We start from the raw sequence: 16,725 nt of genomic DNA on the forward strand, positions 1-16,725 counted from the left end.
CAGTCACAGAGTTGGATGGGATATGATTTATGACTCAATATAACTCCTCAGTAAAATTTTACAGAGGCCCTGATGAAGAAATGATATCTGGGCTGCTTCCAGAGACTTCTTTTGGAGGAACAGAAATATACACTCTCTGGTGTGAATCCACCTAGCTACGCTATCAGATCTTATTTGTACACTTCACCCATAAAGGGAAACTATGAAAGAGTTATATAAATGCCTGTTGCAACTAAGGAATACTCTGATTCTCATTTACTGTTTGATGTGTATATACAAAGAAAGAAAATGTGATTAGTTTGGTGTGACTGATATAGCTTGTGCTGTGTCCAATATTCTTTCTTTTTGTTTACTCCTTAGATTTAATGGGCATTTCTTCTTACTAGTATTTTTCTATGTTACAATTATCTCCCTCCATAGAAATTATTGTAAGAATCTTATCTGGGCTTTTTTCCCCCTCGTTTGAGACTTCTGCTAATGTAAGAAAATCTCATGCCAAATGCATTCTTCCTGATCATCATTAAACACTGCCAGTTCCTTACTGAGAACCCAGGTTTCGGGCTCACCACCTATAGTCCAAAAAGCTAAATTCTATTTTTTAATACCATCTCTTTGGCCTGCTTGGAAGTCACTACACTCATAGGAATGAACTGATATTACCCATAACCTCAAGTCCTTTAAAATACTTTACTTTTAAATAACTATATTACCTCTTCGTGTAAATCTACAGAATTTGGAAAAAGACCGATAGATTTGACGACTCTGGATAAGTCCTCGGTCCTTGAGGCTGTGGTTTCCGTGATGAAATTTAGTACTTCCAAGAGCTAGGTCAGGACATTGTGTTCTTGGCTGCCTTTCTTTCTGTGGTAGGAACTCTCTTCCAGTTGGTCAGGAGCTCAAATGGGATGAAAAGACAAGAGAAGGGATAAAGCAGCATGAGGTAAGAAAACCAGAGTGATTCTGGGTCCTGACTGAGCTGAGGGTTTACCAATTACTCCACAGCCATGCAAGGCCATGGGTGCTAGGCAAAAGATAGCATGACTCTTCCCTGAGGCTCAGATAATCCCTCCAACTCCATATCGCACCCAGCACCTCCTAATTCAGAACACTTGTCTCTGCTCTGGTGCTCCAATTTCCAACCTGATTCCATATGCCTTGTCTTGGACCGTCTAATTCACTCTCTCACATTGGGGCTTTCCCTGTGCTATCAGGTTTAATGCTAATTCCACTCTTGAAGTTATCTCTTAGATCTGTTATGTAATATTTTCAGGGGATCTTTTGATGCTATGGACATTTTGTGGCTCTGCATGTGAGGAATGAAGTGAGAATTAGGGGATGGAGTAATTATTGCTTGGTAAATATTTGTTTAGATAACCTTTTTTTTCAGGACCACAATATACCAACAGTACCAAAGAGGCTATATCAAAATGGTTATTTCAAAACCTTTCTCCTGGCTCTCTGTTCAGCTTCTGACCTCAACTCCATTGAAGTGGGACTACCCTATATCACTTGACACACCTTGCTCCCAGGCCTAGCCCCAGGAACCCAGCTCTGAGTCCTGACTCCTGCTTGCTGAGGACAGGACATTCAATAATTACATGAAGCCATTGAGCTAGTTTTACACCATCTGACCACTCCCAGTTTCTTTGTTCTTATTATAGAGGGAAGAAAACCAAACTCTTTTTTATGCTGCTCACTATTCCTTTGCCAGCCCACATAAGAACAGAATCTGGGACAACCAACACATGTTGGAAAGATTTGAGGGAGCATAAGAGCTCAAAAATGGAGACTGATGATACAAATGTAACAGTGGCTTGAGTTTGGGGCATCACAATATTCCATAGATTTATATAGTTATTTTTGTATAAGAGTGCAGTAGCATTCAGGTGGCTAGGAAAGGTGTGGGACACTGCCAGGCATCAAGGGTGGGCCACTGCAAGGGAAGAGGCTGTTTCTCTTGAGGATTACAGTGAAACTAAGCAATAGGAAATGTGGCAGTAGGAGGATATTTGATTCTGTTCCTGAGGGAGGTTAGAATTTTCTCATGCCCCAATCTTTTAAAGTTTTTTTTTGGTTTGGGTGTTTGTTTGTTTGTTTGTTTGTTTGTTTGTTTGTTTGTTTGTTTTAGATAGAGTCTCACTCTGTCACCCAGGCTGGAATGTCGTGGCTCAATCTCGACTCACTGCAACCTCCACCTCCTGGATTCAAGCAATTCTCCTGCCTCAGCCACCTGAGTAGCTAGGATTACAGGCGTGCACCACCACATCCCGCTAATTTTTGTATTTTTAGTAGAGACGGGGTTTCACCATGTTGGTCAGGCTGGTCTTAAAGTCTTAATGTTGGGATTCCCTCAAACTGCTCAAGACAGTAAGGTGACTATACCTCCCAGGCAGATATTTCTGCGCTTTCATCTACTGCCCCTTGAGTCACAAATGTGGATGTCCAGCCAAGACCCTCCCCTGAGTGACAAGGTGATCAATCTAACTCCCATGGATAACCTCAAAGGTGTCTAATATTCAACGGGCCCAGACTAGGATACTTGATTTACCTTCTTTTCTGAGCCTGCTCCCTAAGTCAGTAAATAGGGATTCCCTATATGAGTGAATAGCATCACTATCCATCTACAAGCAAAGTCAAAAACAGTAGTTCTTCATTCCTGCCACACCCACACCCAATTCAGCAGCAAGTGTTATTAGCGCTTCCTCATAAATATTTCCTATTGCTCTGTAGGATTTCAACACACATGCCACCTGAAGTTGTCCTACTTATTAATCTGCTCACTTCTTTACTCAGTTATTATCTATCTCTTCCACATGTAAGTTCTATGAGAACAGAAGCTTGTATGTCTATTTCACCACCATGTCCCTTTTGTTTGAAACAGGGTGCTCAGTAAATACCTGATGAATGCATGTAACCCTGTGAAAATCACCTCTTCTTTAATTTCTAAATTCTCCTTATTTAAACAAGTTTAACAGTGCTTTCTGAATATCAACAAAATACAGTTTCTGAATATTAACAAAATACATACAATCTTAGCTCACAATAACAGTAAAGAGAATTAGTGATTCGAATAAAAATTATTTAGTTACTGAAATTTGTGCACTGACAATCACTGATTTATAATAGGAAAATGTTTCTAGTCAATATTTTCATGAGAAACCGTAATTTTTAATCTTCTGTAAGACATTATATGAGAGTTTAACTTGATGCAAAGTAAAGTGAGTGGCAAGAGAAATCGACTTCTCCCTTGGTAGTCTTACCTCAGTACTTAGTTATAGATGTCCCTTGAAGGGATATAAAAAGTTATATGAAAAATCAATAGGAAACATTAATAAAGTATGATTTATAATCTGGAAGACATGATTTAACCGGATGATCTCAAAATCCATATTTGAACAGTTGTGTGCACAGTTCAAATAAAAATCTATGCATAAATCTATAAACATGTAGATGAAAAACACTCAGTTTGAATGTATACCAAATTTGTACATATAAATATCAGTCAACAAAAGCTCATTCAGGTAGAATAAGCAGTAGGTAAAAAGCCAAAAGGCCTGGTAGCTAGCCAGTTGCTCATCAACCATTAATTAACTTGCCAGGCCTATAAAAACCAGTATAATTAAAGATATAATCACTAGAGTTTAGTGAACAATTACTACACATCAGGCACTCCATTCAAAGCACTTTACAAAGTATTAGTTCACTTAATTATCGAAACAATCTTATGAGAGTGCTGTAATAAAAATCCCTTTAACTAAAACCTCAAACCAAAAGACTTAAAGCAACAATTATTTATTATTAATTGCGATTTGGGGCTTGCTTGGTAGTTTCTCTCTGGTTTCTCCTAGGATCACTAGTGTAATTGCATTCCTCTGGAGGATTCACTGAGCTGGGAGGTCTAAGATGCTTAACTCATATATCTGATATCTGGCTTCTCTTTCAATAATCTTGGGCTTCTTCACGATATGGTGCTTTTAAAGCAAAAGCAGAATCTGCCAGGTCATTCACATAACATCATTTACTGTGCGTTTTGTTTGTCAAAACAAGTCACAGGGTTAACCCAGATTCAAAGAGATTACCCCCTTGGTCAAGAGGATTAGCAAAGTCACATTACACAGATGAGTATATAGTGGCACGGCAGACTTTGTGCTCATTAGACAATCAACCACAAATAAGTATTATTGTTATTTGTATTTTACAGATGAGAAACCTAACACATAGAGAGATATGGTAGCTTGCCCAAGGTCACAGCAAGTAAGTAGTGGTGCTGATATTTGAACCCAGGCTCTCTAGCTGTAAAACCAGCTAGAGATACCTTCAAAACAGCATTGGATGAGGTCATGAGACCTGACTCCTGGGACTCCCAAGGATAAGCCACTCTCCTACCCTACCTCTGTGTTTCATATTAACACAGTAAAGAGGTTAGAGTTGAAGACCCTTAGGTATTGTCCAACTTGAAGATGACATAGTCTTTCATTTTCATGAAGAAATTTTACACACACACACACACACACACACATGAGCTCACGTTTTTGTTTTCGGATTGAATCAATTCCTGTGTCTATGCAAGTTTAAATCAATAAACTTGTTCACATACGCTTGCTTCTGCAGAACGAGGTCCGTGACACCTAACCCAGAGTTTCAGTGTGAGGATACATAATTGGAAATGAAAGTAATCACTTGATTTAAGGCATTTTTACTTTTTATATTTATTTCTCATTTCCCACAATGGTGAAATTCATTATTAAGAATTATAATCCACATAGATTTTTGGTATTATACAAATAAACCGTAAGATACTACCACAATGTATATGCTGAGATAACATTTTTGGGTGTGTCTGTTGTTCATAGAACAAACACTAAACTTAAACGTTGTTGTCTTTACATGTGTTCCCTCAGTGGCTTCTCTTTCTCTCCTTCAGGTCACCCTATCCCTCATTTATCTCCTGAACAATACCATGGATCTCCTTCAGCCTGCCAGATCCCTCTGCAGAGCCCCTTTCCCACAGAACACATCAGCCTAACAGTGTTGATTTATAACCCCATTGTGCACCCTTCCTTAAGCAATGGTCCCGTGTCTCGAACTCTTTTTCTTTCTTTTTTTAAAAAACATTTTTAAAGTAATATATGGAAGTGTTTTTTTCATTTTACTTTACATACAGAATGTGCAGGTTTGTTACCTAGGTGTATGTGTGGATGGTGGTTTTCTGCACCTATTGACCTGTCCTCTAAGTTCCCTCCCCTCGCCCCCTACCCTGCAACAGGTCCCAGTGTATGTTGTTCCCCTCGCTGTGTCCATGTGTTCTCATTTCAAACCCTTTTCCAATATGAACTTGGCTCAGTTAACCATCATTTTGAGGATATATCTGATGAAGAAACTTATGTCATATTAATTTTCCCAATTTAGGAAAGCCAAAGATTAGGTAGTTGAGGGAGAAGATGATGTTAGTAAAAAGCAAACAAACAAAAACTTCAGAATCAAGAGTAGAATCTGAGTGTAGTGATATGTGGAATATTATTCAAGTATCTTTTACCCTATGATAAAAAGAGAAAATTAGACCAGATCAGTAGCTGGTTTTCAGAAACTGGGAATTTGTAGAACAAACAGAAGGAACAGATTTTGAGAAAGGAGAACGTGCAAGGCAGAAAAGTCCTTGCAACATCCGAGGTATTTACTTGGTCTACAAGGCCCCATGCAGGCTGGCCTGTATCTTGCCTCAGACTCCTTTCTACCGTTCTTATGGTGAATGCCAGCTATCTTGGCTTTCTGCTGTGCCTCCAACCCTCAGGTTCCACCTCAGAGCCTTTATACTTTTCCTGTCTCTACCTGTCGTGCTCTCCCCCAGATGACCTCATAACCAGCTCCCTCCTCTCTTCTGAGTACACAGTTGGTACCTTCTCAATGATGCCTCCCTGCTCTTCCTGTCTGGTACCGAAACCTGTAACCCTCTGTCCCCAGCACTGCTGATCTCCTAGTTCAATATAACCTTCGAGTTTCTTCCACAGCATTTATTACCTTCTCATATATTGTATAATTTGCTCTCTTCATTACATGTAGTATTTATTTCCCTACTCTGAAACTTAGGGTGTAACAGGGCATGAATTTTCATCTGTTGTAATAGGCTCCAAAAAAAAATGTTCTTCATTTTTCATCCTTCTCTGTATTAGTCTGCTAGTTTTGCCATAACAAAATACCACAGACTGGGTGGCTTAAACAACAAACATTTATTTTCTCACAGCTCTGGGGGCTAAAAGTCCAAGATCAAGGTGCCGGCAGGTTTATTTTCTCCCGAGGCTTCTCTCCTTGAATTGCAGATGGCCACCTTCCTGCTGTGTCCTCAGATGGTCTATTCCTGCAGAGCAGACTGAGACTGCAGCAATGATCTAGCAAAACATGACAGAGCTCGTGAGAGAGAGCCTGGCCTCAGCTATCTGCTATTCCTTTTTTCACAGGCACACGTAGGAAGGTGTTTTGAAATTTGCAAAAGCTTATCTTAAAGGGAATAATAGATTAGACTTGTGAAGGCTTTTGCTTAAGGCTACAAATCCCTAGCAATAAATCCTTACCAATGAACTATAATCTCCATTAAAAGAGGTCGTGGATATAAGCAAAACTCTACTGCCTACCATGACATCTGGCAAAAGCAGACTATTAGTAAATATTTGCTGAATGAATGATTAAATGAATCAAGGGTTACAAAGAAAGGTTACAAACACTGAGAGACTCTCAAAAATATGCTGGAAATATCAGAGAAAGGCAGATTCCTTTCTAAATCTCCAGTCTCTTTACTTGAAAGCAACCAATAATTTCTTTCATTTTTAAAGCACCCGTACAGATGCCCAACCAATATGCTGAACCATCAATTAAAATAAACTGTACAAAATGCCCACTCTGCAAAGTGTGCCTGCCTCTGGCACATGTTCCATTTCAACACTGGCATCACCAAAATAACTAATGTGGCTGTTCAGTTCTAGGGTCAGCAACTTGTTCTCTCAATTTCTAAATCCCAAGGCAAACAGCTTTGAGATGCTAGAATGAAGAAAGCTGAAAAGAAATTGCCAGTTCTTTTGTTGCCTTATTAAGTCTGGGGCATTCTATTTAATCACATCTTCCTCTAGGAGAAATCAACTATTTGAAGAAAAATACATTCCTGGTATCTGAATGCTGTCTTTCAATAAGTAGCAAAGATCAAAGAGGATGTATTTTCTAATCTTTGAATATTAACAATGTCCCTTGTACTGCAAAATGGAATTACTTAGGGCTGTTACTGCAAAATGGAATTACTTAGGGCTGTTACAGAGACCCCTGTAGTTTTGAGCATATAAATGAAATGTCTTAATACAGAATATGAAATTAATTGTAACATATTTAATATCCCTCAAATAAATTGGAAAGAACAAGATATTTGGCACTTGGATATTTATTTTAAACATTTTACCAAGTGCACAGGACCTTGTAATGTGTCTGTAATATTTAACAGAGATAAGATATCCTACCCAAGCTCAGCATTTTCTTCTCATGTTTGTAGTTTTTGTTATAAGAAAATTGGACAGTTTTATCACTAGGTGATATTTATTAACCAGTGTCTGGGAAAGGGGAAAAGACAGTTTACTGCTGGATCAGCATGTGGCCTGCCAAGAAAATAAAAGGACACTCATAGTCAGTGATTTTAATCTGTTGGTCAGTTCCCTGATCAGGATGTCAGCTTTCTTTTAGGAAAATGCAGAGAAAAGGTTCAGAGTACACAGTACTAAAGTGTATAACTTCTGTTTTATGATTTGCAAAGAGTTGGACACTCGTTGACTGGTGAATTTATTCTCTATGTTTGAAATATAGCACTTTGATTTATTACCCAATGAAGATCTTCTGATTTTTGTAATCACCTTATCATTCCAAGAGGATTCCAGTGCATAGCTCATTTTTCCCTTCTTTCTGATGTCCCTTATACTTGTGCCTTTTAATCATAGGACACTTTGCCCAAGAATGCATTTTCGGAAAATTGAGATACACGTTCTGTATGGGTGAAGGCAACTGTGTCATCTACATTTTCCACGATTCATCCGTGCCCTTTGTTCTTGGACATGATAGAAAATCTGTTTTCACTCTCAATTGGAAAGCCAGCATGGGTTAGACCAGATGGCTGTTGACCTTCAGGCAATAGAGAATGGGAGAGATTCCCAACTGTTCTCATTACTCTGGGCAATGACCTCCTTTGGAGCAACAGCTTCAAGAAGCCGAAACCTAGAAAACTTTCTCCTTGAACACTAGACTCTCTGCTAGTTGTTTGTTGAGAAGCTCTAGGTTGCCTAATTGTCCTAGTGTCAATGCCTTGTGCCATTGTTATATGCATTACCCTTTATACATTGAAAGCAAGCTGCTGGCATTATAAAAGTCTTGATAAGTAAGTGAAGACATTTAAGTTTAGATGTCTGAGAATGTGAGAATTTTTTTTCCAGTTTTTATTTTCCTGTGCATGGGTCATAGCAGACACTCAATATGTGTGTGGGGGGGCGGGGAAGGGTGTTGAGGCTGTGATTGGTTGATTGAATGCTTAAAAGATAAATGTTCTAACTGTATTATTTGTAAGATAGTTGCAGAAAATGTATTCATACAGAAACATAACACATTGCAAGTATTGTCTCACTTTCTTTTCCAATAGTGCTAGTGACTTTTGCTAGACCAAGAATTTAGAACTACATAACTAGTGAGTAGAGGAGATAGGACTTGATTAAGTCTCTCTGTCCAATTCTGATGCTCAAACGTTTAACTTACAATGTTCCTACTACTTCCTTTTTTGTTACCATGGGGAAATGACTAACTAGGATTAAATTTACATCCCCAAATCATGGAATAATGTCTCTGTAAAATTTTGTCAAAAGCCCAACCCTACTCATTCTTTCTTTATTTATATACTTTAAAGAAATAAATGGCTACATGTGACTTTTATCAGTGTACTGGCTACAAAGAATTGAAAGAGCTGATGAATGCTTGACAGAGACTGGAATAAGAATATTTTTCTCTTCTGTTTCTATCAGGTTGCCTTTTCGATCTGATCTGATCTGACATCTCCCCCCAGGACGTCTGAGTGTGCAGGGTTATCAGTCCTCTGTCTTGCTCCTATCATCTAGTCCAAGAAAAACTGGCATCTTGCTGGGCTGGGTCTATAGCTCTCTGGACTGCATATATTAAATGAACAAAACTGAAAGAATTAGGTCACTGGAGCAAGTGTATCCACTTATTGGGCCACAGATGAAGAGACATCTCAAATGTGCCCTTCATTATAGAATGTATCTGAATCCAGTGTTCTATCATATATTGGTTGAAATTGCAGACAGAACAGCCCTTTTCACCCACACAGTCACACAAATATAGCTTCTTGGCAAACTTACATTCACACACAAGGTGGCAGTAAGTAGAATTTTTTTATGTTGATCTTAAAACAATCCACTTCCTTACACCTTAGTGCCATAATTCTGTCACCTGGATCAGCAAAAGTAACGATTCTTCAGGAGGCAGAGCAGAATGAGATGAACCTTCCTGATGAAGAGAGAAAAAAAATCCCACAATCCCAGGTCTCAGTGGACAGAGGGACTGACGGAGTATCTTGTGGCTCGCTGGCACATTTGTGCTGGTCCACTGGAGGGTAAGCCCCAAGTTAGAACGAGTAAAAATATCCATTTAAGTCTTATCCTTATTGTTAGTTCCTCCATAGCAAAACTTTTGCAGGAAGCAAAGACCTTTCTTCCTTGTGCTGTGTCTTATTTCCCTGGCACCACTCATCCTTCTGAGTATATCAGTTAACAAGTACTTACCAGTTTAAAGAAGGATTTTTGTTTATATAGCTACACACTCAAAACACAACCACTATATGTCTTAAAGGCCTCAGGTTTTATCTTAAAAAAGTGAAATTGGGCACAATGTTATTTACTGGGTACTTTTGAAAAGACCAAATAATAGCTTTTCAATATATCCTGCATTAAGCAGCATCAAAATGATGCATGAAAATAGTATCTGACAATGACTCGGTAAGTGTGTGTGTGTGTATGTGTGTTTGTGTGTGTGTGTGTACATGGTTATAGCATGTTAATGTATCTGCCTATAGTTTAGACGTCATTCACAAAATTGTTCTGATCTGCTTAGGGATATTTTTACTAGAATTTATATTTATTATTTGACACAAACCTATTCATTTCATAGTCATCACTTTAAAACTAACGCAATTGTTATGAAACCATGTTGGATTTTGAAGGAAATTAACCAATCAATAATCAGATTTTTAAAAAACCCATTTTTGAAAAAGTGTATATCTTGTTGCATTGCTAAGAAAACACCTCACAATACTCTTTTTCCTTTACTGAATAAAAGAGTTGTTTACAATGATGGCTTGCAGGGAAGACAAATACCCTCTTCCCTCTTCTGGCTATAATCCCATCAAAATTTCATTTGGCTAAGGGAAATAATAATAGATTTCAAGAGCCAACTCTTCCCTATTGGTTTTGGCTGCTTAGGATTTTGAGAAGAATTTTGAGCCTCCGTCCAGACAAGGAGGAAAAGTGTTGTTATCAATTAGTGATGTTGTCTTTGAGAGCACAAGTAGGGAATTAAGTCACATATGCCATATAGTTGGCATCTTTGCTTTAAGGCTTTTCTTAAAGATAATCACTTCTATTGAGTTGAATCATATGAAAAACAGTTGTATATAGTGAGTGATATAAATTCTTTACATTTATTGAATATCATGTTTTAAAGATTTAAATTTTTATATGGCACAAAATATAAGAAATGGCAGAAATTTCATCAGTTTAATAAGTAACTTTTGTATTGCCTTTTCCAGGTTACAGAGCACACTTTATAGATGTAATCTCATATGTGCGCCAACAAGCCTATGAATAAAGTATCGTATTTTCCCTATTTATATATATTTGGTCTAAGACAGAAAAAAAAACAATATTTTATCCAAAAGTACACCAAGGATGAAAATGCATGCCTCACAAAAGTGGCAGAGTAAGGTTGTTGAAAACTCAAGGAATCTTAAGAGAGGTATATTCTCTAATCATAAAGGCTCTAAAACAAGTCCGAGAAGATGCCTTTTGGACAACCCAGTGAACAGTTGATACATAATTGTTCTACTATATGATCCAACCAAATCAAACAACTTATAGTTCCACAGTAAAATAAAACAACACAAAACTATAATCTTTGACAATCTGTCCCTTTGCTCTGAAATGTGCCCTCCCCACTTTTACTATCTGGCTAGCTGCTACATATCATTCAAGACAATTCAGGATTTTTGACAGCCTTACTTCTTCCTTCCCACAACTGGAATCCATTTCCATCTTCTATACATTGATCAACCAGGAATCTTCTACCACAACCTCACACCAGGAAGCTTTGATTTCTGCCCATCTTCTTCTCAGTGTTCCCCTGGGAGGAAAATATGGAGTTTTATATTTTATTAGATTACCAGAACATCAATGGGCCATATGGAATCACCATGCTTTAAAATACCCAAAGATATGCTTGATGCATTTTTCTTTATCTCTCTTGAAAATTCCCATTTTCTTATCTCCATGTGGTAAGTGGTACTTAGAAGGACCTTGCTGCTGGAGGCCAACGAGGGAAGCTTTCTCATCTACTCCATGGAGGTGGATGGGTTATTAGTTACAAAGATTTTGCTTTTCTCTTTCTTTTTTCCCCTCACTCTTTCTCTGCTTCCAGAGATTGGCTCTAAAATTCAGAATATGGAGTCAAGAGAATGTCTTTGCTTGGAGTCCCCACTTAAATCTTTAGGCACAAGAAACACTCTCTAATCCAAGTTCAATGGAAACTCTTTATTAAAATATTAGAGAGCTGAAAAAGTCACCATGACACTTATTCCACTAGTGTGGCTTGTGGTAGTAATTCATCTAGGAAAGATTATTGACATGGAAGGCGGTGGTCGTTCTGGATTCCCTGGCTATAATAGCATCCAATAACTACAAATCCCCAAGATCGTAATACTCCTTAGATAGATTTCTATAAATATATTTACCAATTAATCAGAATAAAGTAAAACTTGCAACTAAAAACTCACTAACTTACCATAACCTTTTTCTTCAATTTTTCTTAACTTTTCAAGATGTTATTCAATTTGATTCATTTGGTTATTTGATGTAGTAATCTCCTTCATGATACCCTATTAACACAATTTAAAGTCGTATCGAAGTTTTTGAGCCAATTCACCAAAATGTATAAATATATTTCCCCTGTAGTTTTGAGACAATGAGGGGATCGTCACATGTTTAGTGGGAAGGTCACTATACACAACTGTTAGTTCCTCTCATACGTTCTGTTTCACTGCTGTTATTATCCTGATGTGTAGTAAAACAGTGGTGCTGTGGAAAAGCCAAAGAGCTAAGATATCGATTCAGCCCCATCATTATTTTTTTTCCTTCTATTATATTTCTTCAGAATTCATCTTTCTTTGCAAAACATATAAACTAGACCAGATAGGATTCACCTCACCTTTACCCTGCTTGTTTGTAGATAATTTTTAAATGACTACAAAAGCAAAGAAAAATATTGTAAGCGAAATATCAAGATTGAGAACATTTAAGTGTCTGTGCTAATACGTGGCAAATATAGTTCATTATAGGTAAATGCAAAATAATGAGCTTTCCAGTAAAGAATATAACATTGGAAACATCTGCCTAATGGAAAGGTGCTGCAGCATTCTGATAGAAACACATTTGAGAAGTTGCTACAAAATTGTATCCATTTAGCCTTTAGACGATGCAGAATTGCAGAGAAAGAGGGAGTTAAATTACTAAAACAAAGTATTGTAAATCAAAGGTAGAATTATGCAAACAAAGTATGCATTTGTTCTTAGAAAATACAGAGTGCGGGTCACTTTGTTTTTAAGTCAAGGTATCAAAATTATTCGAAATGGGCCACTTGCTGGGTCCAAAATGCCTAGAAATTTCAAAGCAAGTTATATGAAATTGGAAGATACACTAATTTATAGAAATAGTAAAGTAATTCCATTGGAAATAAATGAAAAGTAAAGAGACTCAATGTTACAGTATTGGAAAAGGGGAAAAAAGTGTAAAACTTCACAAAGTCACATAAATTTAAATGTGTTTTAAAAATCCCTTGAAGCAAGATAATCAGTAAAATAAGAATACAGTTAAATACTTTCCAAGCCAGGATTACAGAATCCTGAATGGAACAAATCAGACTGTAGTAGGAAATTCAATGGATCCAAATTAACTATTAGTTTTTCAGCTTTTGAAATGACACTGATATATTTTCAGTTAATCCATAGATAAGGTGAGCTGCTTTGCTAACCCCAAGACTACCAGTTGTATGAATAAGGATTTATTGAGAAAATCCTTAGCCATAGTACAAATGTACTACCCCAAGTATAGGACTGAAATATTGCAAAATTTACTTAATTTGCATCTAAATAATTAAAATATGAGTTTTGTAAGACTTGTGTCTCAAAGGGAAAATGTTAGATATCCTAATATATGATCAGAAATATTGAACAAAATGGTTTTTTTGTTCACAAAAAAGTGAAAACTTCCCTAGCTAAAAAGTAGGTCATAAGAGTCCCATTGTTGTGTCAGGCCTATCTTTTCTATTTTCAGAAAAAGTATGAGTAAATTAACAAATTTATTTAAAGGAAAAAACACAAATCTTCATCAAAAATTAAACTTTCTTATTTCATGAATTATGTTTATAATTTCCTGAGATCTCATCTGAATTCTTGTTCTATCCATTAGTTTTCACATACAGATAAAAGTATTTCATATTTATCATAGCTACAGAACATTTCTAACTACTTAGCAGATGTTAAACTTCAGCTTTCCCAAAACGCTTTTTACAATTTCAATACATATTTTCTATGCCGTCATTGCTGATTTTTAGATAAATGTCCATTCTGTTTGCTGTCATTGATTACCACAATACAATAGTATGGACATTAACAAGCAGCCCCCAAACATATACCTACCCACATTGTTTGAAAAAAAAAAAGAGCCACAAAGTCTGGATATTTGAAGGAAAAGACAGGACTTCTATTCAATTTTATTTAAATTGATTTAGTGGTTATTTTTCCAGTGTCTATTTTGTACAAGGCAGTTTGATTTCTAAAACATGCCCCTAAAAGTCCACAAAATGGATAATCCCAACTCAGATCATCAAATGTGGGGCAGCTTTCACGTCCTTTGCTATGGGGGTTATCATGGCTTCCCCAGTCTAATCAACATTTCTTCAGAGGTGCATCGGGGGCTTTTTATCTGACTCACATGTCTGTGGGGTTAGTGCTGTTGGTGCTGAGAAAAGGCCAGCGACATGGGTAACCTACAAAAATTGATCTTGATATCGTAGTGTAGGCCTGAAAAAAGCTCCCAGTACTTGCATCCCACTTTTTCCATTTGCCGTTTAGAATCTGCGTGTCCAGAGTGTGGGCTGGAGATGAAGGCTGGGCGAATGAGAGGAGCATTTACAGAGCATCTCCCTCTGCTTTTCAGACTGAATCCTGAAACAGCTGCTCAATGCTCTTTTATGTTTATTATCTCTCTGAGCTCCTTAATCCTCCCAACATCTCTATGAGGCAGGCTGTACTATTATCCTCAACGTACAAATGGGTGAAGTTTGAGAAAATGAATCATCTGTCCCTGCAAAGCTGTGCTTATCTCCTCATGGGTTTCATCAGGGCCACCTGGTATGTGGTTCAGTTTCAGGGGTGGGCCAGCCAGCGCCCTGGGGAAGAAGAAGAAATAGGAAAACTTGATCTATGTCTTTTGCTGAAAGGAAATACTGGCAGACAACTTCACTACAGAGTTATCTTTTTCTCCTACAAAAATGTAACCTTGACTAACTCATAGCCCCTCTCTAACCTTGGACATAGAGGCAGTGTGAGAACTCTCGCTGATTTTTCTCCTGATATTTTTCCATGTCCTCTCTACAAATATGGTGTTCACTATCTAAATCTCCAAACAACTAGCTAGGGGTTGGTAAATTTAATCTGGTCAAGTATTTGTCTTTTCTAAGAAATTATCCCAATTTCTGTGTTTGGTGCTGCCTGTTTTTTTTTGTTTTTGTTTTTGTTTTTGTTTTTCCATTTGTTTGGCAAATGTTTACCCAGCACCTACTGTGCTTCCTATATTGTTTCTCACATCAAGGATCTAAAAAAAGAAAAGCTTCCTGCAGTTATGACATTGATTTTCTATGAAATGGAATAACTAGTAAATATGGTGCAATAAGGTAAACTACATGATCAAGATAAGTACAAGATATCATGAGAATGTGAAGAAATGAAACTAAAACAGAAGAAGATCAGAGAAATACTTTCAGGAATTTTGAAGGGTGAGAAGGAGAATTGGTAAAAGAAAAACGCTGTGGGTAAGTTCCTGGGATATTATTATGACTAGTGAACATTTATAGAATCCCGAGAGAAGATGAAAGTAGAGAGGAAGACAGAAACCCTGATATGAAATATGAATTTTATCCTGAGGGCAATGGAGAGCCATTGAAGGATTTAAAAAGGGAGATACATTTGATACAGATTATTCTGACAGCAACTGAAGAATGGGTTGGAAGAAGGAGACCTCATGTATTAAGGAGTAACTGACACAACTATGATAGACTTAGAAACGTAAAGTCACTACCATTGAACATGAAAATTATTTGTAAGCTAGAAAAAGTGATTCTTCTGCCCTTTCAATAACTATGCAAACCAGTGTTCATAAATGAGTTATCTATTTCAGTCATAACTGATCATACTTAATGTCATATGTTTTCTGCAGGTCAAATGTTGCTTCAAAGTTTGAATACACTCTGGCTTCTCAACCTCCTTGTATCTAACTCTTCATGGTATTTATATGTTTTCCAAGAAGTATATGTTGCCTTTGAAAAAACACCTGACTTGTAAGTAGAGGCAAAACCCAGCAACTCATATAAAGGGGGAAATCTGATAGGAATGTCATTATATACCTTGTACATATTCAGCCAGATATTGGACATTATTTGCATATTGTTGTACATATTTTTAAAAAATCTAAGCCAAGCATGATGGCTCACATCTGTAGTCCCAGCTACGTAGGAGACTGAAGCAGAAGGATCACTTGAGCCCAGTAGTTCAAGGCTGAAGTGAGCTATGATCCTGCCACTGCACTCCAGCCTGAGTGACAAAGCGAGACTCCTCTCAAAAAAGAAAATCTAGCGGTCATAGAATTCGGGCAAAATTTTATATGAAGGAAAATGTGTTCCAGACTGTAACGAAGTCCAGACACTGTGTAAAGTATTTTGTTCTCTAGGTTAAAATTTGTCATTTATAAATGGAAATACAGATTCTATACACGGCCTGATTTTTGAACTCAAGTTAATTAGGGCAATGTCTGACATAATATGTTATCTACATTTTGCAGAAGAAGAGCAATTAAGATTCAGAGAGAGTAATTTTCCAAGGGTAACACAGCAAGGAAATGATAAAACTGACTCTAAGTCCATATACTTGCTTCCACGTCAAACATATTATTTGTAAAGTGCTTTGTGTTCTACAAAATGCTTCCATATACATTTTCTTATTTGGTCCATTATGTAGGTGAGAAAGTTGAATACAGTAGCTATAAAAATATTACATCACTTGGATATAACTACAGGTACAAGGGCAAGAAGAACTGAGCACAGCAGTGAAATTCCATTTTCAGAATAGAGATTTTGCCTCCTTCACCCTAT

General features: G+C 37.2%; 1 long non-coding RNA gene across 1 annotated transcript in view; it reads right to left on the bottom strand.

Moving 5' to 3' along the window:
* Window positions 1-6,208: 6,208 nt before the first annotated feature.
* The window catches only part of LOC129524038 (uncharacterized), a 39,230-nt gene continuing 28,713 nt past the window's right edge, over window positions 6,209-16,725 (bottom strand). The window contains exons 3-4 of the long non-coding RNA XR_008667681.1: window positions 11,307-11,427; window positions 6,209-6,386 (exon numbers count right to left, since the gene is read on the bottom strand). This is a non-coding gene — a long non-coding RNA (uncharacterized lncRNA). The remainder of the gene's footprint in view (window positions 6,387-11,306; window positions 11,428-16,725) is intronic.

This window comes from Gorilla gorilla, chromosome 7 (genome assembly GCF_029281585.2).
Source record: "Gorilla gorilla gorilla isolate KB3781 chromosome 7, NHGRI_mGorGor1-v2.1_pri, whole genome shotgun sequence".
In the NCBI taxonomy this organism is placed as follows: domain Eukaryota; kingdom Metazoa; phylum Chordata; class Mammalia; order Primates; family Hominidae; genus Gorilla; species Gorilla gorilla.